This window comes from Cetorhinus maximus, chromosome 8 (assembly GCF_964194155.1).
Source record: "Cetorhinus maximus chromosome 8, sCetMax3.hap1.1, whole genome shotgun sequence".
Classification (NCBI taxonomy): domain Eukaryota; kingdom Metazoa; phylum Chordata; class Chondrichthyes; order Lamniformes; family Cetorhinidae; genus Cetorhinus; species Cetorhinus maximus.
Window position 1 is genome coordinate 138,494,640 of NC_135886.1, and position 20,589 is coordinate 138,515,228.

Here is a 20,589-nt window from a genome sequence, read left to right on the forward strand (position 1 = left end):
GAAGAGGGTTATGAGTGAGGAAAGAGGGCATTGTTGGAATGAAAGGATGGTGACAGTGAGAGGGAGAAGTGGGAGGTTTGGGTGTGGGTATGGCAGGTTTAGTTCTCATTGAGAGGGTCATTGAGTGGAACATGAATTGTTGCATGGGTAACGGGAGTGGGCAGGATCAGGGTGGGCATGGGCACTGTGGCTGATGTGGGCTCATTGGGGAGGGAAGGCATGTCCAGTTTAATAGTTAGAGGGACCTGGGTAATGGGGGAAGATTCAAGGGTGAAAGAGGGAGAGTAAAGGTCACATTGGGACAGTCAATGGTGATGGGGCAAGTTGGTGGGTGACAGGGGGAGGGTAAAAGGTGGTGGAGGGAGTTTGAAAGGCTTCACACACCATCATGGAACCAAGCAAGCTCAGCAGGAAGGCAACACTCTCGATGTACAACAGAAAAATATTGAGGTGGGAGGAGGGCCTTCTAGGGTGGTTGGAGCTGAAGGTCAGCACAACTGGATAACTAAAGGGACACCTTAATAATCATGGGGAGACTGTATGAGAGCTTAGATCTTTTGAAGCTCTCACTGTATGGTCAAGCCCACAAAATAGCAGGTATGGCCCAGGGGGTTTTCGTTACAATGAGATCCCAGCAAGGTGTAGAGCTGCCATTCACTCTGAGCCATTGGCCATCGGCTCCAGTCAGAGTTCGGGATGAAGGGAGGGAGGGAGGTGGATGCCTACAAGGGGCATGCAGGTGAATAGCAGCCAACTCAGGACTGCAAACATCCATCCTCATGGGGTAATGGACCTGCCCGACAAGGACTCATGTGGTTAGTTTTTCTATTATGACAAGGCAAGGGTCTCCCTATAGAGTCCCAAGGGCAGTGGAGGCTAGTGGAATAGTGTGAGTGGGAGGCTGCTTGCACATGGCTCTCAGCACCCTTGTTAAAGAGTGATGTCTCCATGCACAGGCCTGTATTGGCGGGAGGAAGACCCCTCCTTGACCCCCAGGATGTCATTCACCTGGAAAAGGATGTAGTGCACGTGAATATTAAAACAACTGGCAGCAAGAATGAATCCAGGAGACTTCAAATCAGTGCAAACTAACTTATACCAACCAGTGACAAAACTATATCCAGTGATTTTACACCATTGCCACCAGTGTTCATTCTAAACTTCCTAATTTTTCTTAATTTACCACTAGGTGCATCCGTGATATCTTCGGCAGAGGTGGAGGCAGCCTGCTGACTGCTGTGCCCTGTTGTCTCAGGTGACTTGGGATAGGGGGGCATCCTCTCAAGCTCAGAGGTTTGGCGGACCCCGGTGTGCTAAGGGTCTCCTGCTGTGGGGCAGGTGCACCCTCCTCAGCCTGACCAGCTGTAGTTGATGGGGTCACAGGCAGAGGGGATTTCAAATTGCAGGACACCTTTAGAATTTGGATGACCCCGAGGTGTCTGGCTGATGCTCCTGCTGCCTCTGAATGCCCGAAGTCCTTGTGAGGAAGGGGCATCTGGATGAAGGTCGAGGTGCCCCGTTACCCTCTCGCCTAGACACTGCTGAAACTCGGCCGTAGCGAGAGCGACGGAATGCAGGTCTGAATGCATATCCGGCAGAAACTGCGCATTCTGCTGGACCTGAATCTCCAAGGTAGTTGCCACCCTTTCCGTGGAGACCTCGAAGCACTTGCATGTCGAAGGCACAACATCAGAAAGCCCGCGGACGCACTCCGCCATCTCTCGTGCTGCTATGTTGAAGGCTGTGAAACCTCTGCCTGATGTTCCCCAGCGTCTCTTTGAATCTGCAGCATATATCCATCGGGCCGATTGCAGAGACTTGTCATCTGACTGGGACTCTGCAGGGGCCTGTTCGCCAGCAATCCCCCGAGTGTCAGAGACCTTGGCTCTCACTGCCTCCTCCTGCTGCTGTGAAGACGTGTCAGGACAGTGACCACCAGTGAGCGACCCCGAACCTACTCTTGAACTATGTTCCACTGACGTGTGTCTCTGTGCAGATAGAGCAGGAGAAAGCTGTGATGGTCCTACAGGTGTGAAGGGTCTTACTCCTCCCCCGAGGTGGCCGGGTGGGGGGCTGGAGCCTTCTTCACTGCAGGAGGCTGGCCTCCTCCTCTTCCTCCCGGCACCTGGAATGGGATAAAGAGAGAGAATGAGTGACTGCCTCGGCTGTCTCATGCACACTCTTGCTCAAAGTCTCTGCTTCCTCACTGAATTGTTGGGGTCGGCCAACCATGCCACCAGTGCAGGCACCCGTCTCTGCCCTCCCCTGCCCACCTGCAGCTTGCTGTTCAGCTGGGCGAGGTGTTGCAGCTCCGCCATTCCACCTCCCATCTTCTCTCTCTCCCTCCTGTTGTGAGCCACCTTGTCCTGCATGAAGACCGATGGATTGAGTGTGAGCACGTTGGGAGAAAGAGCAGGTCAGAGGTGGAAATCCTGCAGGGAGTACCTCACCTCCTGACTCCTCAAAGCCTGTGCAGCATGTACAAAGCACAAGTCAGGAGTGTGATGGATTACTCTCCACTTGCCTGGATGAGTGCAGCAATGAGGATGCTGGACACCATCCAATTATCCTGCTTGATTGCCACCCCATCCACCAGTTTCAGCGCTAACTCCCTTCAGCACCGACCAAGTGGCAGCAGTGTGTACCACATACACTGCCCTGCAGCAACTCACCTAGGCTCCTCTGATAGCACCTTCTAAACCCGCAAACTCTACCACCTGGAAGGACAAGGAAACATGGAGACGCCACCACCTGTAAGCTCCCCTTCCAGCGACACATCCTGACTTGGGGTTGCTCCGCTGTCCCTTCACTGCTGGTGGGGCACAGTCCTGGAAGTTCCTCCCTAACAGCACTGTGGGTGTACCTACGCCACACGGACTGCAGATGTTCAAGAAGGCAGATCACCACCAGCTTCCCAAAGGGCAACTAGGGATGTGCAACAAAAATAGTGACCCAGCCAGTGATGTCCACGTTCCATGAAAGATGAGAAAAACTCATTGCTGATGTGAGTTTGGAGAGTAGAAGGTTAATTTACCTTAGTGAACAGATGAGATCATTCACCCATTTCCTGCACTGCAAGGATGTCCTCTTGTGAACCCCACACGTGCTGAGCACCCTGGTGACCTCCTCTCGGGCTGCTGTGGTCAGGCAGGAGGGCCTCTCGCTGCCATCCCTCGGAAAGAGGAGCTCCCACCTCTCCTCGATGGCCCAGTGGAGATTCTCCACGGAGGCATTGCTGAAGCATGGGGCTGGTGCGTGCTGCCACTCCACCACAAGACTAGACGTGAACTTTGCGGCTGCATAGTTAGTGAGGTGAACAGCACAGGATTCGCCATGTGCACCTGCCCCACATTCCAGCGCAAGTCACTCCAACATCCTGCTCCCGCCGCTGGGCTTAGATGCGGAGTGGAAAATTCTAGCCGAAGTAGCTATCCACACAAGCTACAAAGACCCTTTGACTCCTAGACAGTGTATCAACAATCTTTCTTCCCAAGGGCAATCCCACAATGGAACAAGCTGAGAAAGTCACAGCCCTGTCACTTGAAATCTTCAAGGCGCATTTTTAGATTTTTTTCACTTTATAAGTTTTCATCAGCAGGACTACTATCTCAGCAGGTCATGCCTGGTTTAGCTAGCGCTACCCATATAAGCGTTGGCGGAGTACAGATATTAGTCTGTGATGCCAACAGAGCTAAAGCAGGAGCAGAAGCAGAACAACTCGTAATAGGAGGAGGGGAACGAGAAACTAATGTTCTCATAATGTCAGGAGAAGTTAAGGTCAGTATTATTGAACAGAACTTCAGTTGCTGAAATTATTTTTACAGTGAAACCACCATTCTGTCCATTGCCCATTGTAAATACAACACACTGACTACACTAGAGCTAGAAACTCCGGGCGGAACCTTCCAGATTTGCACTAAGTGCGGTAATGGGCAGGTAAGACGAATGGCAGCTTTTCACGCTGTATCGTCTCAATTATGCATTCCCGGGAGACACGCCATTTCTATGGTGGGTGGGCTCTCATTCGCCCGCCACGCCATCACCTCGCCGCTTCATCACGCTGGGCACCATACTTAAAGTTCGGCCGCGTGCACGCATCCTGGTGCTTCCAGCCCAGGGCTGCTGCACAGAAGACATGGCTCCGAAAGGCAAAAGGACTGCAGCCCTTAAGTTTAGTGATGCATCCCTCAAGCGCCTTTTGGATGCAGTGGAGGCTCACTGTGATGTCCCCTGCCACCGCTCTGGCCGTTAGATAGGCAGCAAACCTCACAAATCCGTTTTGGGAGGCGGTGGTCAGTGGTAACGCCCTTCAGAAGAGGACAGCCACCCAAAGCCGCAAGAGGATGAATGATCTCTTCCGTTCCGCCAGGGTAAGTCACTCTTCTCATCACTCTCAACTCACACACTCACAAACCCATCACACATCCACAGGGCCCTCACTCACTCACTGCTGGTTCAAGGGACATCACCATTCACTCTCTCACACTCATATTCATTGTCTTCATATAAGATGAAAGCAAAATACTGTGCGTGCTGGAAATCTGAACAAAACCAAAAACAAAAACAGAAAATGCTGGAAAAACTCAGTAGGTCTGACAGCATCTGTGGAGAGACAAACAAAGTTGATGTTTTGAGTCCGTATGACCCTTCAGAGCTACAGAGAAGGAGAAATGTGATAACATTTATTCTGTTTAGTAGGGGGTCAGACCTGCTGGGTTTTTCCAGCATTTTTTGTTTTTGTTTCATTGTCTTCATTCCATCCATGGGATCACTCACCACCCACACATGCCAGGCATACATATCATCTGGCCTGGCAGGCGTCCTGCTTACACTTTCCATCCCTACTCATCCAGGACAGGAGAAGAGGGAGAGGTCACAGACCGGTGGAGGAATGCCTGAAATCAAGTCCTCATGGACTTTGAAAACAGAGCCATCCAGCTGGCCAGCGAGGATCTGGGCCACTCCTGTGCTGACAGTGAGGTTGGCGGTGCTCTGTCAAGTGAGGGTCCAGCAGTGCAACATCCACCAGACAACCATGCTGTGAGTGACGTGTCCTGTTTCACAGGCCACCGCCATGTACTAATTATCTCTCCTTGCTTCCGCAGGCACGCCTGGGAAACAGCCGATCGAGTCCACAACCCAGGCCCTGAAGAAGTCTCTGAAGAGGAATCTGAAGGCACCCTCTTTAAAGCCCCATCACAGCGCTCACCCACACCCTCCACCAGTGCAGAGTCACACACCTCGGGGGAACCTAGCTTTACAGAAGCCTCGGAATCACAATCCGGTGAGCACATCGCACAGCAGGTGGTGGCAGATGTTTCTGTGGACCCTGGAAGACGTCAGGGATCTGTAACCAGCTGAGAATATAGGAGTCATGGACACTCCCTGGAAACCGTGCGTAGACCTGCAGGTTGCATTTGTGATGGTCGCGCACCACTGCACATTCAGCGCATGGAATCCCATGCGGTTGACATAATTGACCACTTGTTGCAACAGAGTTCTGAGTGTCACGTAAGTGCAGTCGATGGCATCCTGCACCCTGTGGGAAGCCTGGGATCTGGGCAAATCCAATCGCTCTTGCATCCTGGCTCTCCTGGTCCCGAGCGAAATATAGAAATCTGTGTGCCCTTGCAAAGATGGCATCCACGACCTCATGGATGCATTGGTGGGTAGAGGCTTATGATATCCCACAGAGGTCACCTGTGGAGCCCTGAAAGCGCCATGGTCACTTTCACGGCCATTGGCAGTGGATGCCCTCCATGTCCACATGACGCCAAATCCTGCAGTAGCCGGCAGATGTGTGATGCGAAAGTTACTTGCCACTTGAGTGGCAAGTAACTTTTGCACCACACAAGTCCCAGGCAATGACCATCTTCAACAAGAGAGAATCTAACCATTGCCCCTTGATGTTTAATAGCATTACCATCACTGAATCCCCCACTATCAACATCCTGGGGGTTACTATTGACCAGAAACTGAACTGGACTAGCCACGTAAATACTGTGGTTACAAGAGCAGGTCAGAGGCTGGGAATCCTGTGACAAGTAATTCACCTCCTGACTCCCCAAAGCCTGTCCACCATCTACAAGGCACAAGTCAGGAGTGTGATGAAATACTCCCCACTTGCCTGGATGAGTGCAGCTCCAACAACACTGAAGAAGCTGGACACCATCCAGGACAAAGCAGCCTGCTTGATTGGCACCATATCCACAAACATTCACTCCCTCCACCACCAATGCACAGTGGCAGCAGTGTGTACCATCTACAAGATGCACTTCAGGAATTCACCAAGGCTCCTTAGACAGCACCTTCCAAACCCATGGCCATTTCGATCTAGAAGGACAAGAGCAGCAGAGAGATGGGAACACCGCCACCTGGAAGTTTCCCTTCAAGTCACTCATCATCCTGACTTGGAAATATATCACTGTTCCTTCACTGTAGCTGGGTCAAAATCCTGGAACTTCCTTCCTAACAGCATTGTGGGTGTACCTACACCACATGGAGTGCAGCAGTTCAAGAAGGCAGCTCACCACCACTTTCTCAAGGGCAACTAGGGATGGCGATAAATGCTGGCCCAGCCAGCGAAACCCACATCCCCTGAATGAATTGAAAAAAACACTGAAATTATGTAAAGTCAGAGTTGAAATTGCGATTCTATAATTGGGACTGTACGGGTGAAATTCCTCCTATTGAACCTGATATTCCAGCTTCCTTCTAATATTCTTCAAAATTAAAATGTTAGTCCTTGCATACATTCATTTCCTTAGCTAACTAATGACAGTCATTTTGAATGCAAGAAAATTGATAATAAATTTGACCTTTTACATAAAACCTTCAGGAATCTGATAGTGCATTGTAAGCTTCTAGCAAATGGAAAATTGAATCATGGAACTAGTTAAGTTTAACATGCTGACAAGATTCATTACCAAACTATCTCTGTTCAATTGCCCATATCAATAAGCCATTAGTGGAACTGCATGGCACCCATTATACCTTACCCACATTAGTGTGATTCAGCGACCTGCACAGATTAATAGAAAGAACCAAAAAAAACGTGGACAATTTGGGTTCAGAACAATCAAAATTAAATTTTAACAAGGTGGCATTATTCTTTCATGGTGTTTAGTGGTGTCTTAAGGTTATGGTGTCCTACAAAGCCAGAAAAAAACAGGAAAACAAATGGTACAGCAGCCAATGTCCTCCTTGCTGTCATTAATGTCGTCGGTGCTCTTCCACATTCATAGTTTTACAATTCTTGTGTCAGCGGCACTTAGGGGCAAGATTCATTATTATGCCACTGCACACCCAATGTTGCAATTCTGCACTTGTTCACATTATCACATGTTTAGTGAATGGGGTTCAAGTTGTTCCATAGGCAAGGTTTTTTGAAAAAAGGGCATAAGCTAGGAGTGGCTGTTGGTGATATTAATATTCGTATGACATCCTTCTCTCTTGAGATTTTACCTCAGGCATTAACCCATTCATTTTAAGCAGCTTATTTCTTCTATAAATGTCAGTGAAATGATATATGAAAAAATTATTCATTAATATTATGATCCCAATATACAGGGGCATACTTTTGTTTTCACTGCCTGGATGGGAATTTAATAATGCATATCATCTGGGTACAGTAGTATCGTGATTATTTTATCAGACAAGTAATCCTGGGCTAAATTTCTAAAGAACAAGAGTTCAAATCCTACCTTAGCATGCTGATAATTTTAATTCAGGTTATGACAAAAGCCAGCATTGGTAAAAAAAAACATCACTGCAAAGTTTTGTCAAGTGTCTTAGAGACCTGTCATCCTGACTTGAGCCTATGCATGAATCTTTTTTTTATTCATTCATGGGATGCAGGCATCACTGGCTGGGCCAACATTTACTGCCCATGCCCACCCATAATTTAATTGCCTTTGAGAACTGAGTGGCTTTGCTCAACCATTTCAGAGACGACCACATTGCTGTGGGTCTGGAGTCACATCTAGGCCAGGTAAGGACGACAGATTTCCTTCCCTAAAGGGCATCAGTGAACCAGATAGCAATGGTTTCATGGTCACCATTAGAATTTTCATTCCAGGTATTTTATTGAATTCAGATTTCACCACCTGCTGTGGTGGGATTCAAACCCAGGACCCCAGAGCATTACCCTGGGTAGCTGGAGTATTAGTCCAGTGGCAATACCACGACGCCACCACCTCCCGATGTGATTGACACTTCATTGCCTTTTAAAGTTGTCTAAACAAGCCACTCAGTTGTACAAGGCAATCAAGGATTGACAAGAAATGCCAGCCAATTTTCAGGCAATCTTTTTAAAGGCTTGAACGTCTTGCAAATTGGGGTCCTACACTGACTGCAGGATATTATTGGCAACCTTTAGGTGGTAATGGGATGACAATATGCTACACACACTCCATGCAATGAGCAATCTAAACAGATATCCTTAAAGGGACTGCTGATGCCTACTATAACATCCAAGTGATTGAGAATCACAACTGACACAATTTCACTCCAAATCCAATAGCTTGATTGCTAAAAGGTGAAACTAAAGAAAAAATACAGAGTTATTTTAAGAGCTTACAGTTTTTCCCCTAGTTCGTCAGGGGTGACTGCAGGTTGATTGGATCCGATCTGACTAGGACCAAACTGCTAGGACTTCTCTGGTTGATGGTCTCGCTCCCAACAATGCCGTATCAATGAGGGCTTCCAGCCTGATTTATACTTTGGCTGCACAGCAACTACCTTCATGCTCAATCCTTCGGAGCCACTCAGTTTGTCTCCGAGGTGCGTGATCAGTCTTTGATTACGGTCAGTCCTCACTTAAAGTTGTGGTTGAATTCGTTTAAGTGAAACCATTTCAATTGAGACATTGGTTCCAATAGGAGTCAATGTTAAAACTGTGGTTAGGTTCTGTAGGACATTACTTATCAGGAAAAAACAAGTATTAAAACATTATACCCTCTAAGTTGAAATATTTTACATTGCTAAATTCCTACATTGAAAAATGAAATAACTTTTAAAACAAAATAAGTTTGAAAATAGAAAATAAAAATGTAACTTTCTACTTAGCGTGCCTCCTGCTCGCCCCAAATCCTGCTTCCCGAAACTTCTGCTCTCTGATCCTCATGGTCACTGCAGGTCCTCCCCCTCCCTATCCCTCAGAGTTCTGGCCGCTCTCCCCTTCCCCAGCCTCTGAGTTGTGGCCTCCCTGAACCAACCTCTGGCTGAGCCTTTCACTCCCTGACTCACTCCCCTTTGCTGCTTCCCTCTCCCGCGGCTGTGTTTTCGTTTGAAGATCCAGATCTGATCCAAGGCCTGATCTGCGAAGTTGTGGAAGTGTGAGTCTCGATTGTGCAGATGTGCCGAGCTGGGACAACACATGGGTTTTTTTTTTTCAGCAGTCCCAGCTCGGCACATCTGCCCTATTGGGACTCACACTTCCACAAATCCAGGGCTCTGGCTTTGGATCAAATCTGGATCTTCAAACACGGATGCAAGTTCAGGGGAGGGAAGCAGCGAGAGGGTGAGTCAGGGAGTGAGGGGGGTGGGTTTGACAGGGGGTAGGTTGGGAATGGGTGGGAGGCCACAACATTGAGGTCAGGAAGGAGAGTGGCTGCAACTTGGGGAGTGGGAACAGGAAAGGCCACGACTTGGGGGAGGGGCCGCTCCAAAATGACACCAACTGAGTTTCACAGGAAACAACGTTAAAATGAATCTCACGGCGCTCAACGAGATTACAGGCCCCACTCAATTAACTTCCGATGTTAAAGTGAGGCACTGGGCAGAATTTTCTGTTTGACGTGCGGGGGTGTGGGTCCCACATGTTAGCGCATAAAATGACGCACAGTGATGTCGGGCGAGCATCCTGACGTCACCCCGCGCCATCGCGATATTTCGATGGGCGGGTGCGTGATGAAGTTCGACGTGCACCCGCCATGAATTGACAGGCTAGTTAAGGCCTTTAATTGATCAATCAACGGTGATTTTCAGGCGCCCGTGCGATTTTCGGGTTGGCACACGGGCACAACGGGCAGGCGGGTAAGAGACTTTTCTATGAGCCTCACCCACGAACGGGATAAGAGGGCTCAGTGGGGTCGTCAATCTGGTTTGTAAGTATTTATTGGAGAAAGTATTTTAAACATCTCTGACACTTCCCTTCCCTTCCTTGACCTCTGTCTCAATTTCTGGTGATAGACTGTCCACCAATATTCATTATAAGCCTACCGACTCCCACAGCTACCTCGACTACAGCTCCTCACACCCCGCTTCTTGTAAGGACTCCATCCCATTCTCTCAGTTCCTTCGCCTCCGTCGCATCTGTTCTGATGATGCCACTTTCAAAAACAGTTCCTCTGACATGTCCTCCTTCTTCCTTAACTGAGGTTTTCCACCCATGGTGGTTGACAGGGCCCTCAACTGTGTCCGGCCCATCTCCCGTGCATCCGCCCTCACACCGTCCTCTCCCTCCCAGAAACATGATAGGGTCCCCCTTGTCCTCACTTATCACCCCATCAGCCTCTGCATTCAAAGGATCATCCTCTGCCATTTCCACCAACTCCAGCATGATGCCACCACCAAACACATCTTCCCTTCACCCCCCCTGGCGGCATTCCATAGAGATCATTCCCTCCGGGACACCCTGGTCCACTCCTCCATCACTCCCTACTCCTCAACCCCCACCCACGGCACCTTCCCATGCAACCGCAGAAGGTGCAACACTTGCCCCTTTACTTCCCCTCTCCTCACCGTCTAACGGCCCAAACACCCCTTTCAAGTGAAGCAGCATTTCACTTGCACTTCCCTCAATTTAGTTGATTGCTGCATTCGCTGCTCCCAATGCGGTTTCCTCTACATTGAAGAGACCAAACGCAGACTGGGTGACCGCTTTGCAGAACACCTTCGGTCTGTCCGCAAGCATTACCCAGACCTCCCTGTCACTTGCCATTTCAACACTCCACCCTGCTCTCTTGCCCACATGTCTGTCCTTGGCCTGCTGCATTGTTCCAGTGAAGCTGAATGCAAACTGGAGGAACAGCACCTCATCTTCCGACTAGGCACTTTACAGCCTTCCATATTGAATATTGAGTTCAATAATTTTAGATCATGAACTCTCTCCTCCATCCCCACCCCCCCATCCACTTTCCGATCCCCCTTTTTTCCAATAATTCATATAGATTTTTTTTTTCCCACCTATTTCCATTATTTTTAAATGTATTTCCATCCATTGTTTTAGCCTTTTTCGATTCCTTCCCCCCACCCCACTCCACCCCCACTAGGGCTATCTGTACCTTGCTTGTCCTGCTTTCTACCCTTAATGTCACCTATTAGCACATTCCTTAGATAATATCACCACCTTCAACACCTCTTTGTCCTTTCATCTATGACATCTTTTGGTTATCTCCACCTATCACTGGCCCTCTATCCAGCTCTATCTGTCCCAACCCCCCTCGCCTCCCCACCTACCTTAAACCAGCTTATATTTCACCTCTTTTCCATTTTTCCTTAGTTCTGCTGAAGAGTCATACGGACTCGAAACGTTAACTGTGTTCCTCTCCGCAGATGTTGTCAGACCTGCTGAGTTTTTCCAGGTATTTTATTTTTGTTTTGGATTTCCATCATCCGCAGTTTTTTGCTTTTATCTTAGTTTGAAAGTACACAATCCTGAGGAGATCCAGTATTCATTAACATAGGCGTATAAATTTCAGCATTCAGAAAAAAATGTTTGAAATCCCTTTCATAAACTTTTTTTCAGCGATTTGATTGGCTCTGTTTCTTCTTTGGCAGGTTTCTCTTGACTGGCACTGTAAGAAAAACACTTTCGCAGGCTTTCGGTTTAAGAATAAGCCTTTCTATATAAAATTGTTGGCAATAGCAATTCTTCTGTTTCAAGGTTGAAACCTTGTTTATTTAGTTTGTCCTTGATGAATACCAACAATGAGACACCCTGTTGTTGTTCTTATGGCTTTCAGGGAGCGTGTCTTGTAAGGTACTGTGCGTTGAGGTTGTAAAACAGCTGGTTTCTAGAGTCGAGATTGGCTGGAGCTCCCTCAAGACAGCCTGGAAGGACTAAGGGTGATTATTCGTCATCAGCATCAGTTGCCTTTCATGATCAAAGTTGGCCATTTCCTGCGTGTGTGGGGTAATCTGTTGTGCGTTTTAATGTGTCTGTGGAGCCTGATTGCAAACCTGCATGGCTTTCCACAGTATGGGCAAGGATAAACTGTCTGATTTTGCTGGGACTACCCTGCCTTTCTAGCTTGCCTTTTATCCTTAGCCGCCTGTGTTCTTTGTGTTCAAAGGAAACAACACCACAACTTGAGATTGTTCCCCGGGTAGTTCTTTCTTGTGCATTTTTCTCACAGTCTTTGGTGGACATGTCACATCTGCTGAGGTTTTCCTTCAAGGAATTCTTGAACCTTAATCTTGGCCTACCTCACAGGTAGTGTACAAGTTTAAGTTGTGAGTACATGATAGCCATTGGGATTTTCTCATCAATCATACATGCTGCATGTCCGCTCCATCTGAGCTGGGGTCTGATGATGAGTGCTTCAATTCCTGAAATTTTTGCTCTTTGAAGTACCCCAGTGTTGGGCACATTATCCTCCCATTTCATGTCCGTGATGTTCCAAATGTTTCTCATGTGGAATCTGTCCAACTGCTTAATATGTCAGGTGTAGTCTCACATGTCTCACGGGCATTTAGGATGGTAGGTATTACCACAGCTTTTTATATACAGAGAGCTTTGCTGTAAGTTTGATACCTCATTTCCTCCTGGGCAAATGCTGAGTTTGCTCTGGCTATTCTATTTGCCACCTAGCTGTCAATGCAGACATTGAGGTTGTGTTGTGAAGATCGGTAAAGTTATCTACAGCCTTCAGGGCTGTGTTATTGATAGTTATAGTAGGTGGAGTATAGTCAGCGTTGGTGGTGGCTGGTGAAGTTTCTCTCTCTTCCTTAAGCTGATGGTTAGATCATTGTCGGCTGCCACTTTAAAAACAGTCCATGATCCATTGAAGGCTCTAGGCCCAGACTGTGACACAAGGGCACAGTCATCGCCAAACAGCAACCCCCACACCATCATCCCTGTTACCTTAGTTGAGGATTTCAGTCATCTCAGGTTGAGGAGGTTGCCACCTGTTATGGTTGGGATGTATATTCCATCACCCTTTCCATCAAATGCCCCAGAAAGCATGGCAGCAGAAAGCATACTGAAGGGTTCTTATTATGGTAAGGAATATTGTCAGAGTGAGTTTGGACAGACTCAAGTGGTAGCAGCGCCATTCAAGATTGATCACCTCAGAACATGTCAGTGTTATGCTTTTAATTGCGAGGTTGCATCTCAACGCCTTTACACGTTATATTGCACTATTCCATTTTAATATCATTACTGCTTAATAAAACCTTTATGCTTTGCAACAAAACTTCCTCTCACCTCTTGATACAGAAGACCAAATCTTATGTGGATTAGTCACAGTCATCCAGATTAGATTTTTAAAAATAAATTCTCGGTGATTTATCATTTTTTTTAACCTTTAATTCTTCAGCTTCTAGTTGCTAAAATTTTACTTCTGGGGGAATCAGCAAAATATGACATTGATAGCGTGGTGTTACTGGAAGTGGATCTTGCATTCCTGGAAGTGTGTGTAGGTTGTTTTACACATAACGTCGGACAGAAATGGATTAACCAGCCTGAGGATTCTTTTAATGGTCTTGGCTTATGTTGGATGCCATAAATCGGATATTTGTGCTGGGTTTATTCGTTGACAGTTTTCTGATATGCCAGTAACTTAAATTTGATTCAATTGCTCAAAAAAATGTGCTTTATGCATCCGAGTTCTTGTGGCTGTGAATCAAAATATCATCTTGCATTGCATGTAGAAAACAGCAACCCCGTTCGCTTCTGGGAACGAATGTCACATTGTTTAGTCTTCCTGTGTTACTCTCAAAATTGACATTTTGATGACTTAAAAGCATTTCTGTGACATTTTAATCACATTTGATAAGTCTCTACCTGGCAGCTGGTAGATTCCTTGCAAATGAATTTGCTGTGAAGCAAATACATATTTATAGGTCTATTTTTATGAGTGTCCTGAGACCAAGGCTGATAACCTAGGCTGATATTTCCAGTGCGGTACAGAGGGAGTGCTGCACTGTCTGAGGTGCCGTCTTCCAGATGACACATTAAACCAAGGACCCATTTGACCTTTCAGGTGGATGATTTTGAAGCAGAACAGGGGAGCTGTCCATGGTCTTGTGGTCAATATTTAGCCCCTTAAAACGGACTATCTGGTCATTATCACGTACAACAGCAATTTTTTGTGGCACTTGCTGTGCTGTGCACAAATTGACTTCCATAATCTTTACATTACCACAGTCACTACACTTCAAGAAAAGTACTGCAAAGTGCTTTGACACATACCAAGGCAGTGAAACGCAGTTACATTCTTTAATTCATTCTTTCTCCTTTTACCTCCTGATACTGTACCCGTCTCTGTAAGCAATGTTACTGCGCCACAATGCTGATTTCCTTCCCGCTTGGCAGAACAAGGTCAGAATATTTAGGTTAATGATGACTCAATCAGTTTGTTTTAGCTTTTTACAAAAACTTTACTGTTCTTCTCCATTCAAGTTTGCCTCAACATAGGCCTGAATTTATTGTTTGTGTTGTAACAAGGTGCAGGCAGGTTTTAAGAATTACATAGGATTACATACAATATATGGCACAGAAACAGGACATTAGGCCCAACCAGTCCATGCTGGTATTGCTCGACTTGAGCCTCCTCCCATCTTTCCTCATCTAAATGCCATTGTAACCCTCTTTTGCCTCCCCCCACTGCTTTGTTAGTTTCCCCTTAAATGCTGTCTTCTTGAACCCCTGCAGTCCATGTGGCACAGGTACACCCCCAGTGCTGTTAGGGAGGGAGTTCCAGGTTCATGACCCAGGTCACCCCTCAGCCCTCTTTCAAGAGCAGAGACCCAGCCTGTCAATCCTTTCCTGATACGTATACTCATGCATTTCTGGTATCATCCTTGTAAATCTTCTCTGCACCCTCTCAGGTGCCTCCTTTTATAAGTCATTTTATAACATGGCAGCCAGAATTGCACACAGCACTCTAAATGTGGTTGAAACAAGATTCAATACAGATTTAGCATAAACTCCCTACTTTTCAATTCTATCCCTTAAGAAATAAAGCCCGAGGTGTATGGTTTGTTTTTTATCATGGTCCTGCTAGCCTGTGTGTGTGTATTTGTAATGGCATGTGTGTGTGTGTGTGTGTGTGTGTGTCTGTTGGAATGTGTGTGTCCATGTGTGTCCATGTGAATGTGCATGTGTGCGGATCTGAGTGCGTGTGTGAGTATCTGCAGGAGAGATTGTGTGTGTGTACGTACGTGTGTGTGGACCTGAGTGTTTGTGTGAGTATCTGTAGGAGTGTGTGTGTGTCTGTGTATGTGTGTGTGTTTGAGTGTGTGTGCGCACACATGCGTGTGTATGTACATGCGCGTGGACCTGAGTGAGTGTGTGAGTGTCTGAAGGAGTGTGTGTGTATCTTTAGGAGTGTCGGCAGATTCATCCCAGATTTGCACAAAGTGCGGTAGCGGGCGGGTAAAATGATGTTTTACCGGTCGGCTGCCATGGTGGCTTTTCACACCGTATCATCCCAAACCTGCCGCATTCATTATGCATTCCATTTTCGCCTGCCACACCACCATCTTGCCGCGTCAGCGTACCAAGCGCAGTATTTACAATCCAGCCGCGCACACACATCTCGGTGCCGCCAGCCAATGACTACTGCAAAGAAGACATGGTGCTGAAACACCAAAGGACTGCAGCCCCCAGGTTCAATGACGCATCCCTCCAGCACCTTTTGGACACATTGGAAGCTCGCCGTGATGTCCTGTACCCCCACTCCAGCTGCAGGATGGGCAGCAACCTCACTAATCCAGCTTCGGAGGTGGTGGCAGAGGTGGTCTGTGCCAATGCCCTTCAAAAGAGGACAGCTACCCAGTGCCAAAAGAGGGTGAATGATCTCCTCCGTCCGCCAGGGTGGTTACTCTTCTCATCACTTTCAACTCACACACTCACAAACCCATCACACACCCACAGGGCCCTCACTCACTGCCGGTTCAAGGCACATCTTCTTTCACTCTCTCACACACCTTCATTACCCTTATCCCATCCATGGGACCACTCAGCACCCACACATGCCACAGGCATGCTTATTATCTGGCCTGGCAGGTGTCCTGCTTACACTGTCTCCATCTCTATTCATGCAGGACAAGTTGGCACACAACAAGAGGGAGAGGTCGCAGACTGGTGGAGGAATGCCTGAAATCAAGGTCCTCACGGACTTTGAAAACAGAACCATCCAGCTGGCCATTGAGAATCTCGACCATTCCTGTGCTGACGGTGAGGTCGGTGGTGCTCTACCAAGTGAGGATCCAGCAGTGCAACATCCATCAGACAACCAGGCTGTGAGTGATGTGTCCTGTTTCACAGGCCACTGCCATGTACTAATTATCTCTCCTTGCTTTTGCAGGTACATCTGCCAAATGGCCGACAGGGTCCACATCCCAGGAACTCCAATCAAGATCCAAAGAAACCTAAGGGGAATCTGGCGACACCCTCCTGGAAATCACAGCGTTCACCCACACCCTCCACCAGCACAGAGACACACACCTCGCTGGGACCTAACTTTAGAGTAGACATGGGATCACAATCTGGTGAGAACATCGCACTGTCTGATCCGCAGCAGGCGCGGCAGGGACTTCCCTGATTCCCAGCACTCGGAGGATTGCTGGAGGTCAGAAATTTGCTGAGTCTGAGTCAGATGACGAGCCTCTGGACTCGGTCCATATCTCAGTTGCTGGAGCTGCAAAGGCAAGCTCAGGAACATCAGGAAGGGATGTCCGCTGCTCCTCAGATTGCAAGGCACGATGGAGGAGTCTGTCTGTCTTCAGGCTGAGGTGATAGCACCAGCATTGCAACACACTGAGGTCAACACTGGCAGGATGGCGGCCGCCATGGAGACCTTAGTCCAAGACGTCGCTCCTGCACTGCTGCATGGGATCAACTCCATCACTGATGCCATAGTTGGCCTGTGTGTATGCAAAAAGGGTGCAGGGCAGCTCGATCCCACTTCCCTTCTCCTCAAAGAGTCAGCCAGGGATCCTCGGGCACCCATAGGGAGGAAGATCAGCAGGTGTACCCCCAGGGCCATCGATCCAGGAGTATCTGGCTCATCCAATTCCCCTCTTCCTGTGACCTCAGCAGGTCCAGCTCCACAGGCCAAGGAGGGTGCAACTGCCACACAGCACTTTGCACTTTGATGCCTCTGTGTTGCTTGAATGGGCAGATAAGCTAGACGCCTGACTCCAAGCGTGTCAATGTGGCTGCGTCTGAACTGTCTCAACAGCTGCAGAGGAATGGTCACGTTATACAAGGTGTCGCTAAAATGTGGCCGCTTCCCTTGTCCACCAACTCCCACGCCACACATGCTTGTGCGCTACCTTCAACCTCAGGGCACCCTTGACCCCCCACCCATCCCCCTACCCGTCCCCCCACCAATGTGCCTCAGCTGCAGCCCTTAACCCCCCCCACAACACGCCTCAACCTTAAAGTCCGACAGGCGACCCAGGCGAGCGCTGCGCAACGTTACTGTGCACTCACCTCCGAGTTCCCCTCAGAGTGCAGCCCGCCAAGTGCACACCTTTTATCTGCCCTTGTGAAACACGTCGGTGTGCGATCACGCCAATGTGGGCGGATGATCCAGCAGGGAGGATGATTCTGGCCGGCTGGCCTTATAACGATATGCAGATGCATTACAATGAGGTTCCCGACACCCGATGGCAGGAAACGCTGCCCGCCATCGGGGGGCAGAGCGGCCGATCGCAAACTGGTTTCATGACATCTTGAAACCGATATTTGGCCTCCTCGCCATATTGTCCACTCACCGAACACGCCTGACGCCAGCGGACACGGACAAATCCACACTCTGCGTGTGTACGTGTGACTATCTGTGGGAGTGTGTGTGTGAATATGAGTGTGTGCGCGAGTATCTGTGGGAGTGTGTGTGTGTGTGTGTGTGTATGTCTGTGTGGATCTGAGTGTGTGTGTGCTTGTGAGTATCTGTAGGCGTGTGTGTATGTGTGGATCTGAATGTGTGTAAGTGTTTGTAGGTGTGTGTGTTTGTGTAGATTTAATATTACACTCAAGGGCAACAAATAGTTAAATATTTGCATAACCAAAATATTACTCTCGAGCAAATCAATTGAAAACTCACCCTTGGTCTTCAGAGTATATTTGGGGTTCATTCTGTGTAGATGTAGCAGAGGGGGCGAGATGACTTCATCACTAGAAGAGATTTCATTCTCTTTTATTTCCTGTGTTTTCATCTGATTTGCTGTTGTTAATATTGGTCTATCCTTGAAGTTGCACTCAAAGGCTTGGCTCCTGATCAAATAATTCGAGCCTCTCTCTATTCCCTTCTCATCCCCTGTTTATCCCTACGTCTCTGTGCTACGACCTCTGGGGAATCTGTTCAGCAAGATGTCAGATGGGTTGATCCAACGAGCCAGCTACTAAGATTCGCTACGTTTGCAGCGTAGGTTGCCCACTGCTTCCACATTTATTATGTGAACGAAAAGCGCAGCAGAAAAAAACACAGCAGACTGCAAACGTCCAAAATGCCCACGGAGGCTCGCAGCTGTTCCGTGAGAAGGGAAGTCTTGGCAATGAAGCATCTGTCTCTATTATAGCTGTACTTGGCATGAGCATTATGTTATAAAGACTATCTTTGTCTCATTCCTTTTCCCCTTCGCTTGCTATTCACTGACTTGTTTGTTAAACTGCAATCAGGAAGAAGTCATGTTTAACTGTCTGAGACTGCATACGTTTGTGTGTGTTAAAAGACATTAATTACTGGCAAGGCTAAAGGTTTGAGTGAGGGTTGCGCTATCACAAGCCATTGATTGCAGAAGTGTTAAAAAAAAAAGGGTGTAGCATCGAACGTTCAGCACAGGACTGAAGCACAACTGTGGGTTCTGAATGTTCAGATTGCCTGGGTGTTTGCTGTTAGGAAGTCCAAGCAAACGTTACAGAGCCAAATAACGTAAAACAATATACTATAAACCGAAAATGCTGGAAAACACTCAGTGAATCAGGCAGCATTTTTGTTTTGGATTTCCAACATCCGCAGTTTTTTTGCTTTTACCTGATTATAAGATCTGGCTTGATTGGCATAGAGCAGGAACGCCAGGGGTTACTTCCGACAGTAGAAGAGATCATCCTGTCTCATTGGATAGCTGTTGCACACCACAATCTGGATAGCTTCCAGTCGGTTAGCTGCTGTCTCGCCATGGCCTGCTTGCTTCAATGGGTGCTTGGAGATTAGAGAGTCATCGCTTGACAGGCGGGTTGCTAATCAATGCAGTAGGTGAGGCAAAATCAACAAAGAAGAGACCAGTCTTTCTGGAGCACAAGGATTGTGTGTCCTAACCTTATCAATGACCTTCTGCAGGTTGATGATGCAGGCAAGACAGCTGTGATTGACAAAGATTGTACAAGACTCAATGTGGACATTGCTGCACTGCAGGGAACCAGGCTCACTCAAAGTGGGTCCCTTAAAGAGAAATACTACATATTCTTCTGGCAGGGAAAAACCCAAGAGGCAACGTGTGAGCATGGAGTGGGTTTTGTAGGAAAAAAATGTTCTACTCATGATGATTGAACTCCCCTCTCCCACAGAAAGCTCAGCAAGACTTCTTACGCTTAGTTTGTCAACAAGCATTGGCTCAGTTAACCTTGTCCATCTACGCCAGGACACTCACCTCCGCCTCAGATGTCAAGGATCAATTCTAACACCGAGGGACTTATAGTTTAGAGGACTTCAGCGCAACGATGGGCACTGACTACATTGCTTGGCTTTGCATGCACAGGGCAATGGGGAATTGGAAAGATGAACAAAAATGGACAGAGGTTGCTGGAGCTATGCTGTTACCATGGACTCTGTGTGACAAACAGCTGCTTCCAAACTAAGCCATGCCACTGGCACCTGTTGGACCTCATCATCACCAGATGTACCACCCTCAACTGTGTCCTCATCGCTTGTAGCTATCAAAGTGCTGACTATGACGCTGACCACTCCCTGGTGTGTAACAAGGTCAGGCTTCAGCCATGGAAACTATAACAGCCCAAGAAAATAGGTCATCTTCGGATCAACACTTGCCATACCACTGACCTAGAGAGGACCCAGGAGTTCCTCAACATCCTTGCTCAAGCTCTTTCGAACAACAATGCCCAAGGCCAGAGTGCGATGTCAAAGTGGGATCATCTGCACAACACCGTCTATACCACTGCATTCACTGCGTGTAATTAAATTGATCAGAGGAATCCTGACTGTTTGAGGTTTACTGGACTGAAGTAGAGCCAGTTACTGAGACCAAGGAGAGAGACCTCATGGACTACAAGCAAGTCCCCAGCAAACAAAATCTAGATGTTCAACAAACTGCTTAGCAATGCACCAAGGAGCTCTCAGCACCATTCCAAACTTTCCTGTCATGGACGAGCTGGGCAGCAAGTCCACCATAATAGAG